General features: G+C 36.6%; 1 protein-coding gene across 1 annotated transcript in view; it reads right to left on the bottom strand.

The window, feature by feature from the left end:
- The window catches only part of Faf1 (Fas associated factor 1), a 307,082-nt gene that overhangs the window by 83,974 nt on the left and 207,778 nt on the right, over positions 1–15,330 (bottom strand). The window lies entirely within an intron of this gene.

The raw sequence follows: 15,330 nt of genomic DNA, 5'->3' as shown, positions 1-15,330 counted from the left end.
TTTTAATAACACAGGTCACAAAAGGCAAAACAGTGGAAATTCTGGAGACTAGCCACTGGTACTAGCTTATTAATTCTTAATTATGTTCATGAAAGGCAACTTAAATCGTGTGTTTTCTTATGCCTTATGATAATATTTTAGGTAACAACTCCTCTGAAATGTATGTTCTAGCTGATGAGCAAAGGCCTGTCGTCACATGCATTAGAAGGTAAATCTATTTGAAAAGACAAATGGTATTAAAATGTCATGTGCTCAGAATCACTTGATAACCAATTCAAAACAGAATCAAACCTCTTAATTTTTAAAGCCAATACATTTTCTGTCAATAGAAATTCATTTCAGAAATTTAGGCTGAATCTTTTGTAAAACCGGTGCTGTGACTACAGAAGGTAGATCTTGTTAAGGGCAGCTAGACCTGTCAGCTAGAGTGTCAAGACAAGTTAGCACCACTGTAGTACGGTCATTGGGAGGCAGGTTCATATACACATTTAGTGCAGCAATAACCAGACCTCATGGCAATTTGAAATGACAAGGCCTTAAGAAATCCATTGTCAGCCATGAAATATCAGTGCCCCCATGAAAATTCAAATCTTCACATTCCACAACTATTATGGGATAAAAGGTTCTCAAGCAGACTAAGCTTCCATACCAAATTTCACACTCATAAAGCTTTAACTCATCAACAGAGATGTGTAAATCAGGAGACTAGCAAGTTAGGGTCTCAGTTTTCTTTATATGTCTTACTAAAATATTTGAAATCACTCTTGACCCTGAGCTGATCATTGGCAACCTCTAAAATTAAAGATGTCAAAAAACAGTTGGAATGCTATTTCCTACAAAAGGGAGAAAAATAAGTCCTTGTTGCTTTCACACCAATGGATTGAGTGGATATCACATAGTAGATGCCCATCATAGCACTGGCCTCACTAGTTAAACAGGATGCCCTCTGGTCTCTCGAAAGGAAAGCAAAAGGAACGAAAGGAGTGCACAATCCAGAGGGCAGAAAGAAGCCTACAGAAGAGAGAGGGAAACATGATGGAGGGGAACAGGAGGAAGGGAGAAGGAAACGGAAAGGCAGGAAGAGAAGATCGCATTAGCCAAAATTTTAGTTCAAAACCAGGACAGACACAGAAAAAAACAGCCTGTTTTAACAGAAAAAGTGTGTTTCTCATATTTGTGGTATTGTTCCCTTTGAACAGTTAAAAGTGTTCCAGAATACCTGATGGATGGAGCAAAACTGTCAACCCAACTGCAACTCACTCAATATTTTTCAGTCAGACTATTGCATATGCCAGCAAGATCTTGCTGAAAGGACATCGATATAGCTATCTCTGTGAGGCTATGCCAATGCCTGGCAAATATAGATGTGGATGCCCACAGTCATGTATAGGATAGAACACAGAGACCTCAATGGAGGAGCTAGAGAAATTACCCAAGGAACTGAAGGGGTCTGCAACCCTATAGGTGAAACAACAATATGAACTAATCAGTACCCCCAGAGCTCGTGTCTCTAGCTGCATATATATAGCAGAAGATGGCCTAGTCAGCCATTGTAGGAAAGAGATGCCCCCTGGTTTTGCAAACTTTATATTCCCCAGTACAGGGGAACACCAGGGACAAGAAGTGGGAGTGGGTGGGCAGGGGAGCAGGGTGGGGGGAGGGTATAGGGGACATTCGGGATAGCATTTGAAATGTAAATGAAGAAAATATCTAATAAAATAAGTTAAAAATATTTTTCAGTCAGATTTCATGAAGGAATAAATAAATAAATGGTTACTACAACCATTAGATTCAACTCTAAAGTGGGAAATAACCATTTTACAATGTTGGGGAATCTCTTATTTTCCTTTTGAACTGTAGAGGACTTAAATAAGCCAATTACCATAGACTTAATTTGAAGAAGGAAATGAAAAGTCACTAGGGTGTGGCTCAATGGGAAAGGAAGGGCAGTTGCTGAGGAAGTAGAAGCACCTGAGGATAGAGCCCCAGCATCCATGCTAAGAAAGGAAACCAGTAGGCTCAGTACTAAGCAGGTGAAAAGCAGAGGATTGCTGGACTTCCAGTCTCCATCTAGATTTACTGAGAAATCCTATCACAATTGAGTAAGGCAGAGATTAGTAGAGTGAGTAGGATGCCAAAGATCCTCTAGTCTTCATGCACATGGGCATATACAGCTGCACACAAATGTGGACACACACCTCCAAAATAAAGTTAAAAAGAAAAAAAGAAAAAAAAGGGGGGGGGCAAATGATGAAAAAAACCTCCTCTCTTCTAATTTTTTGAGACAGGTTCTCATGCAGCTCATGCTGACCTCAAACTCCTGATCCTTCTACCTTGCTAGTGCTGGAATTACAGGTGTGTGGCACCACACTTGCCTCAAGAGGTTAAATTCTGCAAACCTACTGCTTACTTAATACGACAGGTACTGTTTTTGAATTTAAAAGGATGACAGTTGCAATACTATCACTAAATGCTTCAATCTGATTGCCATAAAGAAGACTCCAACATAAAGTGGAAAATATATTTTTAACACACCTACACTTAACAAGGAAGAAATGAAGTAGTAGACAGAATACACTGAAACTTGCTCTCAGTACTTGGTAGGCCCTCAAAACTAGTACTTATGTTGTTACTCTTAAATGCTTAATGATATTTAGCACTGAAAAACTGTTTATATGTTGGTGTCTGTCTGACTGTGTTAAGAATGTGGGAGAGTTCATGGCAGAGTATGCATGTGGAAGTAAGAGGGAAACTTGCTGGAGTCGGTTCTAGTCTACCCAATAGTTCCTGGGGATGGAACTCGAGTCAGTAGGGATGGAGCCAACTGCCTATGCCAACTGAACTATCTGTTATGTAACATTTTCATCATTAATTTTATGATTAAAATGGTATGTTCACATCAACACTAAAAACATTTTTTTTCATAACAAAACAGTAACTAAACAAAAGCAATTGCTAATTTTATTGTCAAAGAACAGAGCTGGGCAGACAGCTCAGTCAGTAAAGTTCTTGCCATACACGATGAGGATCTGAGTTCAATCAGTAAGTCCCACACAGCAATCCAGTACTTGCAATCCTGGTCAAAGGACATGGAGACAGGAAGATACCCGGGGCTCTCAGGACAGCCAGCCTCACCGCAACAAGTCCACATCTCTGAGAAGAACCGTGCTTCATAAACTGCGGTAGCTCCTGAGGAAACCTGATATAAACCTCTGGCTTCCCATGTGGAGATGCATACACAAATGTACGGATATATGCACATACAGCAGCATCAATAACCACATATTTAATAAGAGCTTACTCAGCAGGTAAAGTTTGTGTCCCACCTAATAGCCTGCAGTAATTATTACCCAATACTTTGAGTCAAACCTTCATACACCATTCTGTAACTACAGCTGCTCACCAAGTTCTTTTGATTTTGGTTTAAGAAAGTTCTTCTTTAAAAAAAAAAGGGCCAAGGCAGCTTTCTATCAAGAATAAGCCCCTTAGTTTACATACATGCATATGTTCAGGGTTTGGTCAGTGTTCACTGATGGAGATAGAAAGAACAGAGTGGAAGACAAGGAACACAAAGGCCACACCCAATCTCACTAACATTATGCTTTTCTTGCCTTTTCCCTCTAATAGGAAAATATAGTGAAGCTCCTTTAACTTGAAATATAATTTACCAAGCATTCCAAAAATAGGCCAGTCATAGAGTTATCATTTTGACTACAACTTCATTTTACAATTCCTTCCTTCCCATCATTCAGTTCTTTTCTGGAGTTCCAGCTGGAAATGTTCTTCAGCACTGCTGGGATAACTCTTTCTGCCCTTTGAGGTAGCTTTGAGTTTTGTAGTCTTAAGTCTTTGATCTATACTGAGTTAGGTAAACAAGTACAGAGCAAAGCTGCAGAGGCTATATACTCAGTGATCCTCAACTTCTGGTGTCCCAGGGAGTTTCTCTAAACAGCAAGTTTCCCTGGAGATTCTGACTAGCTAGAACTGGGTGAGGCACAGGAAGCAGCCCCTTTAATAGATATCTTTTCCCAGGCACTGTTCACATTTGGAACATTTGTCAAGAATCGCTTTAAGTTTTAAGGCTTTTGGTTGTCTCTGGATGCAGCAGAAGGAGTCGTCCTAGAGATATTTTGGGTAATGCAGCTTACTGAACTATACCTTGTTTCCTTAGGTAATGTTAGTTCCTACTAGCTTCCTTACTATGGTGAGCTCAGATCTGCTGTAGCACACCTAAGCAAACAGCTCACAAGTCTATGAGCTACAGGTCATAGACAGAAAACAAAGCAGGGAGTGGGAGGTTATAGAACAAAATGAAATGTTTAGGGGGAGACATCACTGCAATGTTGACATTTGATCAAAAGTTCAAAAGAGGTGAAAGTGAAATCAGTATCAGGAAAAGAGAACAACAAAGACAAAGACATTTTAACAGAAGGTCCTCATGTGTTTAAGGTAACAAGAATCAGGGTTACTTCACTCGGAATAGTTTTCACTTCCATTAAGTTATCTCAAAGTTTCAAGACTGCATTTTCTTTACAGCTAAATAGAATTCTACCGTGTGTTGGTACGACATTTTCATTATCATTCATCAGTTCCATTTCCCAGCTATTACGAATCAAGAGCATCAATTAATAGGGCTGATCAAGTATCTATGAAGTACTATGCTGAGCCTTCTCAGTATATGTCAAAGAATGGTAGAACTAAGTCTTACAGTAGATCCATTTTAGCTTTTTGAGACCTCTCCACGTTGATTTGCACAGTGGCCACACTGGTTTGGATTCCTCTTTCCTAGAATCCTCACCAGCATTTGTTCAGTTGTTTTCTTGATTTTAGCCATTCCGAGGCAAAATCAAACCTCAGAATAATTTTAATTCTTATTTCCTAAACACAAATAGTATACATGGATTATGCCACACAGGGTAGTAGTGTTCTCCAAGAAACACAGACTCTCTAACAAAGTCCCAGTTCAGGCATGGGAAACCTCCCTTTGAGGTGTAAAGTCAGGATTCCAACAGATTCCAGGCTATAGAGTCTACTGCCATTCCCTGTGGTTGCCTCCAAGAACCTGAAGTTAAGGCCTTACTCCTGAAGACACCACATATACTTCAGACAAAGGATGTGGAGTTGGAACTGAGCTGGAATCTTGCTCCTTGAGGACCAATTCTCATACTATCCAAAGGTGCTATGCAAGCTATCAAGGGAGAAGAATAGTTAACAGTCCTAAAATAGTGCATAGTTGTAAAACCTATCAACAACAATGACAGTTCTGGCAAGATAGCCTCAATAATTGCAATGACATCACACTATTACCTCAGAGGCAACCAACAACTGGGATGTAAAGCTACTCCACAAGAGGGACTTCATGCCCAACACTATAAACCTAACCAACTACCTGTGGTTAACAGGTAACAAACTACCTTTGAGGAGAGCCCACTATTGCCATCTTCTTAAATGAATGTCATTTTTAACTGTATACTAAGTACTTCTCTTTATACCACCTACACCTAAGGCTCAAGGATCACAGAGAAGAGAAGAAAGAAAGAGTGTGGGAGGCAGATTCCAGCTGCTAGACAGTGTCTTCTAAACATGTCAGGTATTCTGCACTCAAGGAATCATAACAATATGGTTGCTGATACTAGTCCTGCATAATGACAACAATAGTTAATACAACAAAGTAGACAGGAAATTATGACAGGTCCTTACCCCGGATGAAAAGTTGCGTATAATCAGCTGCAGAGAGAATGAGAATCAAACTTTTCCAGAGACAAGCCACCTGATAGCTTATCCAGTCCTAGTACTCAGCTCCAAACATGTGTAGAAAATAAAAGCAATATTAAATGGGCTAACTAGGTGAGGGTTTTTTGTTTTGTTTTTTGTATTTGCTTGCGTGTGTGTGTGTGTGTGTGTGTGTGTGTGTGTGTGTAAATAAAACAAAATAAAACAAAACTATCTGCAGAAACTGAAGTCATGAACTTGAGTCGTATAAACTGGGATAGGAAGGGCTGAAAGCAGGAAGGATGAAATTGATGTAAATATAGTACTTATGCATGAAATTCTAAAAAAAATTAAAAATTTTTTTACTCATCAAGAAGATGAGTATGACTAGAGCAAATCAAAACATAAAAGACAAAATAGAAGCCTGTTACTATATGGTAAAAACTGCTATATCAAAAGTCAAGAAAAAAAAATGAAAATAACCTCCGCATTTGAAACCACATTACAAGGCTTAATATACAAGTAACTTTTACACACTAATAAGTAAAAGATAAACAGATATGTACAGGACAGCCTGCAAAAGCAGGCAAGTCAAAGATATATGTGAAGAAGCTCAAAGTAAGTAAGAAGGTGCAAAACCTATTTATCTTTGATTTTTAAAGATTCACATATTATTTTATGGGTATTAGTGTTATCCTGCATGCATGTCTGTGCATCATGTGTTTACCTGAAGTTTACAGAAGTCAGAAGAGGATGTCAGATTGGAGTTACAGAAGGTTGTGAGCCACCATGTGGATGTTGGGAACTGAACCTCAGCAAAAACAGTAAATGCTCTTACCACTGACCCAAAATTCAAAGCCTTAGCTAAACCTTATCAGATTAACAAAGATGAAGAAAAGTCACTTCACACATAAGTGAAACTGCTATCAACAATATCATTGGTAATTTGGTAGTATATATTAAAATTATATATGGATATATATCTTCAATTTACCGCTTTTATACTTGGGTGTTTAGTTAAAAGATATGTTTGCATGAAAATTATCATTGTACAAAATTAAACACTGTAGGTTGATAATTGCATAACATTCAAATTTTTATCACGGTAATTTACTGGCATTTGAGATAGTTGAATAATATTCCACTGAGTAAATGTACATCTTACTGTGTTTGCAACAATTCTGAGCTAGATAAGCATTATCAGTTTTAATCACTATAAAGCATATAATAAAATGAACTACTTCAAATATTTACTTAAGAAAAAGTCTGTGCAGCATATTAATTGGGCAAGAGAGCACAAATATTAAATCATTATTGATCCACATTATAGAATTGTTTCCTAAAAGGTTGGTACAATGTCTTTTCAAGCATATTGTAGACATTAGACATATAGGCAGACTAAGGGCAATTTTAAGAAAACAATGTAATTTGGGGAGGACTGAATTGGAAAAGCATTTCTTATTTGTTTGAAGCTTAAATTTTCTATTAAGTTGTGTCAATAAACTGTTAGCCAGAACTTAAAAACAACACACACACAAACACAACCTACATAATATTGTTTGGTGGTACTGGGGAACAAATATAACTGGGTAATCTCTTATTCTCCTTGTTACATATAAATTACTCTTGGTAAAAAGGCTTTGAGACCTGACAGTTTAGTAATGGGGAGGGGGAGAGTAGTTAATAAATTATAATTATAATTACAATTTATAATTATTTAGAGAGGAACAATAATCTTAAGTCACTTTTCTTACTAGTTTAGCTGGAACATTCCTAATCTAAAAACCCAAAACTTGTCCTGTTGGCAATTCAAAGAATTCCAGATTTTTTACATTTTGGATTCTTAGATAACACAATTGGATGTCTATGTAAATATTCCCAGATATAAAAGTAAACTTTCTCCAGATATTTGCATTAAGTACTGCTTTTTCTAAACCGGGCATGGTGGCATATAACTTTAATCCCAGCATTCACGAGGCAGAGGCAGATGAGGATCTCTGTGAGTTTTAGGCCAGCTGGGTCTACAAAGTGAGTTCCAGGACAACCAGGGCTGTTACACTGAGAAACCTTGACAAGGGAGTTCGATGAGTGGGTATTAGTACTACTTACACAAAGTAAGAGCATAAACATCAAGTCATGAAAATCCTCCATTGAAATATAAGCTTAAGTTTTGTTTTGTTTTTAAAAACAAGGTATTTTCTTTATTTACATTTCAAATGCTGCCAGGCGTGGTGGCGCATGCCTTTAATCCCAGCACTTGGGAGGCAGAGGCAGACAGATTTCTGAGTTCGAGGCCAGCCTTGTCTACCTCAAAAAAAAAAAAAAAAAAAAAAAAAAAATTCAAATGCTAACCCCTTTCCTAGTTTCCTCTCTGAAAATCCCCTATCCCTGCTCCCTAACCCACCCACTCCCACTTCCTGGTCCTGGCATTCCCCTATACTGGAGCATAGAACCTTCCCAAGACCAAGGGTCTCTCCTCCCATTGATGACTGACTAGGCCATCCTCTGATACATATGTAGCTAGACACATGAGTCCCACCATATGTTTTCTTTGATTGGTGGTTTAGTCCCAGGGAGCTCTGTGGGTACTGGTGAGTTCATATTGTTGTTCATCTTATAGGGCTGCAGACCTCTTCAGCTCCTTGGATACATTCTCCTAGATCACAGAATGTTAGCTTGAAGGACTAATGGAATAATTATTTCTAACTCCTCTAGCAGTGTAGAGAAGGCTTCTTTTCCAAGGGCTATAGAAGACAGCAGTGAACATTAAATTCTATACATTTCCTCTTAGTTTTGCTATTTGCTAGACAATAAACAGAAGGGACTACTGGATATATGACAAGAAAATGACCTTTGTCCTGAGGACACTGAGAATATTTTGGCTTCCACTAATCAAGGTTTACAATAAGTAGTGTGGTCTATAACTGGGACTTGGATTTAAATAATTTAGATTACATTCTAGGGGAAAATACAGAGAATGAGAGATTAAATTTTACAGTGCAAGGTTATGATTTTGGACCCTTATCAGGAAATGAATCTATACTTATCTACCTCTAATCTTAACAAGTATTTATTATATGGGTAGGCCAATTCATACTTCAGTAACCTTTATCCACACTATGTCGATGTTGGAAATGCAGCCTTCTTTTTTTTTTTTTACTTCTGAAATCTGTTCAATCTAAAAATAGTATAAATTACGACAGACTTTAGGGTTCTCAATGAGTTTCTACCTTTATTTGGACCTTCAAAATATGTAGGTGTTGACTGACAAGTTTGTGATTATAAACTTTCTTTCTGATAATTTTTACACAAATTTTTGTATAATTAGATTTTTTAAAAACCACCCATTGACTTATGAAACCTGCAAATCATCCAAATATTAACATATTATATTGCATGTAGCACAATCTTGAGGGAAGAACAAAGACATTGAAGACAGACAAGCCTCACACTGTCATTTGTTTCTTTAGACTTTACCTGAGTCTCTGCTTTCTCATCTATATATTGAAGATAATGACATCTAATTTCAGAATTGAATTTATTCTTTATTCCAAAGCTGGCTAGATTTTCTTGAATTCTGATATGTATTCATAATTTCATATTTAAAAAGAAGTATCACTCTCACAGATGAGAAATGTAGGAAAGGTAAGACTCCACACACAGGAATAGATTTTAAAATATAAAAGATTAACATAGAAAGTATTAGCACTTCTGTCATTCATCAAAGCTTTCAATCAATAATCAACCTGTAACTCAGTAAGGGTTCACATCACTTGAGATAGCTGATGCTTGACAAGAGTCAACAGGCATATTGACAGTGCACGGTTTTCCTCCACAGTCTCTATCTGCCTGCCATGTGTTACATCAGCAAAAAGCAGTATTTTTGGACTATACCACCTAAACTCCCTATAGAAAAAAAGTATTACTGAATAAAGAATTAGCCTAAAGCCCCCTATTTTCTACGTAAGATTTTAAAATTTCATTTGAAAAAAAAATCTGTCTTTTGCAAAACAACAGCAGACATCAGCTGTCCATTGCTGTACTTAATGATTCTCACATGGAAAAGTCTTCACTAAAAGAATGAACTAATAACAAAAAGTCTGAACTAAAAGAATGAATTAAAATTCATTCTTGAAACTTAATGTCAGGAAATCTGGAGAGGCATTCTTAGGATTCCAAATTGGGATAGTAACTATATGGTAAAATGTGTGTAATGAATGCTTATGTATGCCTGTGAATTCTCCTTTTTCCCAGTTCACTAGTATTATTGAGCATAATTTCTTATTCTACTAGAAAACTTCAGTGAATCTCAGTGTTTATACATACTCATTTATTTGGCATTGTTAGTTAGCTTTCAATTGATTTATTTTGTTTTACACTATATTAAAGTTAACAGTATATTTAAGGTAACAGTATATTTAAGATACATCGATGAGAGAAAATTAAGGGGCAAAAATATCTTCCCAACTTAAGTCTAGCAACTCAGCATTTATTGAACGATTGGTAATAGCTTTTTATCAGGGGAGGGGAGATAAACAAATGGATAGAATAACTAGGACAGTAAAGGGAGGAATGACAAAGAAATCACTAGAATCTGAAGGCAAGTATGTAAATAGCTCGATTTTAAAAAGCACATACCAACAAACTCACTCTCAGATCCCTGCAAAGTCTAGGACAGTAGCTTATAGAAATGGTTTATGAATGCAAGTAGACTACCAAGACCGTGAGCACTCTAAGCATGCACAATGGGGACTCTAGAAAGGCAAACAAGGAGATGCTTTAAGGAATTATTTGCAATGAGATTAAGAAACATAGGCTGAGATGAGTATGTTCACCTGTCACTGGAAGAGAGTGGTCTCAAACAGTTAACAGTTACTTTTATCCCCCGAACATTTTAATGTATTTAAATTAAAAACCAAATACATATACATAATTAAATGCATTAAACACTATATGCCAGGCATTTAAAACTATTTATTTTGGAGTGTATGTGGGGTGGAGTCAGTTCTCTCTATGTAAGTTTTTACATTTAACAAAGTTCTCTATAGGTATTGTCATATTTCCTGAGCTACTTGATTCTCATTCAGAGTCCCTGTCCATGTCTGATTTTGAAATGTTACACCTCTGAGTTTCATGTCTTACATTAAGGTATTTGCTACATTAGGAGTGAATTTTTGTGCAGTTTCAGGGTTAGGGATCTGTTTTATTCGTCCATGTATGGATATTCAGTTTTCTCATACTATTTGTTGAGGGGTGATCTTTTCTCTAGTAATTTTGCCATCTTTATCAAAAATCAGGTGGCTATGGCCGTTTGGATTAACTAAAATTATTATTTACTATCATTATTGTATCGTCAGTGCTTGCTTGGTGATAGCAGACATATATGCTACAGACATGTGTGGAAGTCAGAGGATAAGTTTTCCGTGTTGATTTGTTCCTCCAACTTTTACATGGATTCTGAGAACTGAACTCAGGACCCCAGGTATGCATATCAAGTGCCTTTACCAAATGTGTCATCTTATAGGCCATCCCATGTGGGTTTGTATTAGTGTATTGTATTCAGATAATTTATATGTCTGTTTCTATGCCAGTACCATGCAAATTTTGTTATTATTATTAAGTCAGAATTATAAATCTATCATTCCATTTAATTCAAAGAACAAATCTGAGGTATGTAGTCTAAGCTTCATTTTATAATATGGAAACTTCATAATAAAGGTTTACACAAATTGCTCAAGGTCTTTATATTTGATTCTGGGCTGGTTAAATTCAAAACTCAACCATATTCTCAATCATCCTGTATTCTTATAACATTCAACAAATAATATTGAGCCTTATAATAAGAACAAAAATGAAAACAATTAATGTAACATTAGCCCTTATTAAGCTTATACTCCAGTGGAAGAGCTAGAGAATAAACGTTAAAATGTCTACACGTAATATATGCTATACGTAATATATGTCTATACGTAATGGCATAAAACAGGGTCATTTGTCCTTTTTGATGAATTCTCCTTTCTTACGTAACTGGGAGGGGGAATAGAGTGCAGTGTAACATGTTTAGTGAATTAAGAGTATGGATACTTATCTCACTGAGATCAAAGAAATCTTGGAGCGCAGAAAGAATATTTAAGACTACTTCAGACCAGGTGCAGTGATGTGTGCCTTAGATCTCAGTATTCAGAAGGCAAAAATAGGTGGACTTATGTGAGTTCAAATTGAGACCAGCCAGCATACATAGTGAGTTCTAGGACAGCTACAACTTTATAGTGAAACCTTACCTTGAAAGTAAAACCCAAAAAACTAGTATAGTGCTGAGAATATGCCAAGGAAAACAAAGTAATCTATTCAGGATTCTCTAAATTGTGGCTACAGTCAATAGCAGATAAAAATTATAGACAGCTTTAAAAAGAGTAAACAATAAAAAAAAGAAAAAACACTTTTCCCCCTGGTATTCTAATGCCAACAATTTCAGAAATATAGGCATATGTCTGAAAAAAAGAAATTGAAATCTTCCATAAATGAGTTACCTAAACTTATTCCAAAGCATTACAACTTTTCCATGAGTAATGAAACTATTTGGTAAATTCGGTCTTTGAACTTGTTAGTCATAGGCAATGCAGATTGACAAGCAAATACTGAACAAAATGTCAGAGAAACCAGTTTCCACATATTTTTCTTGATTGAACTAATATATTTCTTTTATAACTCTTTGGGTTGACTTAATACCAATGACTGTGGAAGAGGAGACGAGATGTATGCTACTGATTTCAATTATATAGAACCTATGATCAGTGAAATTCCTTCAGAAATATCAATGAATAAAAATGGATTAACAATGGAGCTAGGAGTGATAATGCATTAAATCTCAGCACTTGGGAGGCAGAGGTAGGCAAATCTCTGCGAGTTCCAAACCACCCTGGTGATCTTTATAACAAGTTCCTAATTCTATCAGAGTTACAAGGGCTTTTAGTAAGACCTTGTCACCAACACACACACACACACACACACACACACACACAAACAAACAAACAGGCTTCATGGATGTAGCCTCTCTGGCTTGTACATGGGGACCACACAATTTCTTGCTGTCTGCATTTTGACCAGTTGTGATGATACCAGCTGACACACTAACACAGAAGAGGGTAAACCTGTAAGGTCTCAACCACAGCCAAAGAACTTTCAACAACCAGGGAATGCTGAGAGTGGGCAAAATAGCCTTCTCAGTGAAAAGAGCCCCTTGATTGATACTGGCTATCAATATCAAAGGTTAGCCCAAGATCATATACATAGGGAACATTATACAGACTGAGCAACTTGTTTTTATGTATATAGGAATGCATGTATGTATGTGTGTGTCTATGTAACAGTACTTAAAGAAAATGAGGTCATGAATAAGAGACAGAACAAAGGAAAGTGTGTATGAGAGGGGTTGGGAAGAGAAAAGGGAAATTGATGTAAATAAAATTTCAAAAATAAAACATTAAAAAATTTAACAACAGAAAAGATTAATAATGACAGAGATATTAGTGATAAAATAATCTCATACCCTTTCAACTTCAAGCTAGAAAAATGCAAAGAACAAAGATGGGATATATGTATCTTGAAACATTTCACTTTAGAAATATCTTTTAGAATTTGTTACCGTTATGATTCGTTTTGAAACTACACAAACACTGGGCCAAGTAACTGATGTCATATATACATCATATATATATATATATATATATATATATATATATATATTTCTGACTCTATATATTCTAAAATAAAAGATAGGAGTCATTGGAGGTAAGATTTAACCACATATCATACAGGTGCCAAGGTGTAGTGTTACACTCAGACTTCATATATCTTGAAAAGGTGAAGATGGGTTCAACTCTGTACATCTAGAGCATTCAAAGCAGAGAGGACTTACAAGAAAGAACACACAGAGCAACTTAGTAATAAGTTACATGACAAAAGCAGGGTTTGATACAAACATAAATCTACAGTGATGTACCTCTGGCTGGCATTTCAACAGTATTGCTTTTGTACTATTCTTTTCTAGCATTCTCCTATTCTACGTTCTCATATACATTGCCTACTCTCAACTATATGAGTTAAATGCATATTCCCTGAATGAACAGTAATTAGATTAATATGAAGAACAAATGAGATTTTTCATACCATAAATATTCTTAGTACAATACAGTTCACGTACCATCAGGCAGTTGTAATTCGAGGACTAGTAAGGAGTGTGAGAAGTACTGAAATTGGAACTAAGAATGGCTTATAAACTGCTAATCTTAAATCACTTCAAAGGATATTTTGAAAGATAATCAAATTTTAAAGAGTAAAGAATGTATTGCAGATGGTTTAACCATCATCTGCATAGACTAGCTTACTCTTAATAGTAAGAGGCCATCACCTTTCACCCATTGCCCCTTTGCCTTCCTTTCAGTACTATTAGGAAACTACTCACAAGTGCACTCCTGTACAATGCTGAGCAGTAATTATGACTTGCTGACAAAGAGATATGAACAATTACGGAGCCCATTTTGAAACCCTACACTAATAAAGTCATTAGATGCTGCCCTTGCCATGATCCTTCTAAAAGCTTCTGAAGTTACAAGAACACACGGCATTGTTTGCAGGGACAATTGCTGCTGGCAGAACTGCAAACCTTGAGTTAAACCATGCTGCAAATTGATCTTGACATTCTGTTAAGACCGCCACTAAAAATCAAAAGCAGAGGAGAAAAGGAGAAAATGAGTGGGCAGGATGTAATCATGGAACAGGAGGGGTTCCTCCTCACCTTCTCTCCTCCCTCTTCACAAAACAAACCAGGGAGAAAATGACAAACTCTCCTGGTGTTTTGGAACCTTTATTTTAAAGCATTAATTAAGCCTTTGACCTGGGATGTTTAGGATGGCAATACATTTCCTTTAAAAGTACTACAAGGAAAATGTTGCACAAAGAAAATATAGCTGTTTTGGGAAAATTATATGGAAGTCTAGCATGACCCCTCTCTGGAAGTCTTAGTACTGAGACCACAAAACATTTGTCTGTTTTATCAGATAACTCTGCAGAACCCTTATTTGCTCCTAGGTTACCAGCTGGAAATTAACACTCCTCATGTCTTTCATGCAGTCCCTGCACCTGGGCTATATCTGCTGGATTAAATGGAAGTACAGAGTTAGAGTAACATCATCAGTTAGGCTTCAGCCAGGCATGAACCACCAAGGAGTTTGGAATTAAGGGTAAGCCACTGTGAATATGACTAATTACTGAGATGGAAAATACAGATGAAGACAACCTACTGATGATAAGTGCTTTAAGTCAATTAACTCTTGCCAAAGATTAAGTAATATGGGAAACTATCACTTGAGTATTAGGGCTAACAAGTACCTGTCACGGTAACAGCGGAAGTTTGCAGAAACTTGAAATAACAAACCCAAGAGAAGTTCAAAAGCTGATAGCCACAGGCAACAGAATTGTGTTTATGAACACTTGGATTAACTGTGCATACAAAATTTGATGCAATGCTGTATGTGTTACATGCAATCTGTGTAACCTAGGCACTATCAGAAATTCCTAGTTGAAGCACTTACTTTCAACACTCTGTAGAAATAATGT

This window comes from Mus pahari, chromosome 6 (assembly GCF_900095145.1).
Source record: "Mus pahari chromosome 6, PAHARI_EIJ_v1.1, whole genome shotgun sequence".
Classification (NCBI taxonomy): domain Eukaryota; kingdom Metazoa; phylum Chordata; class Mammalia; order Rodentia; family Muridae; genus Mus; species Mus pahari.
The sequence above is the reverse complement of the archived record's forward strand: the minus strand, read 5'-3'. Positions and strand labels throughout refer to the sequence as shown.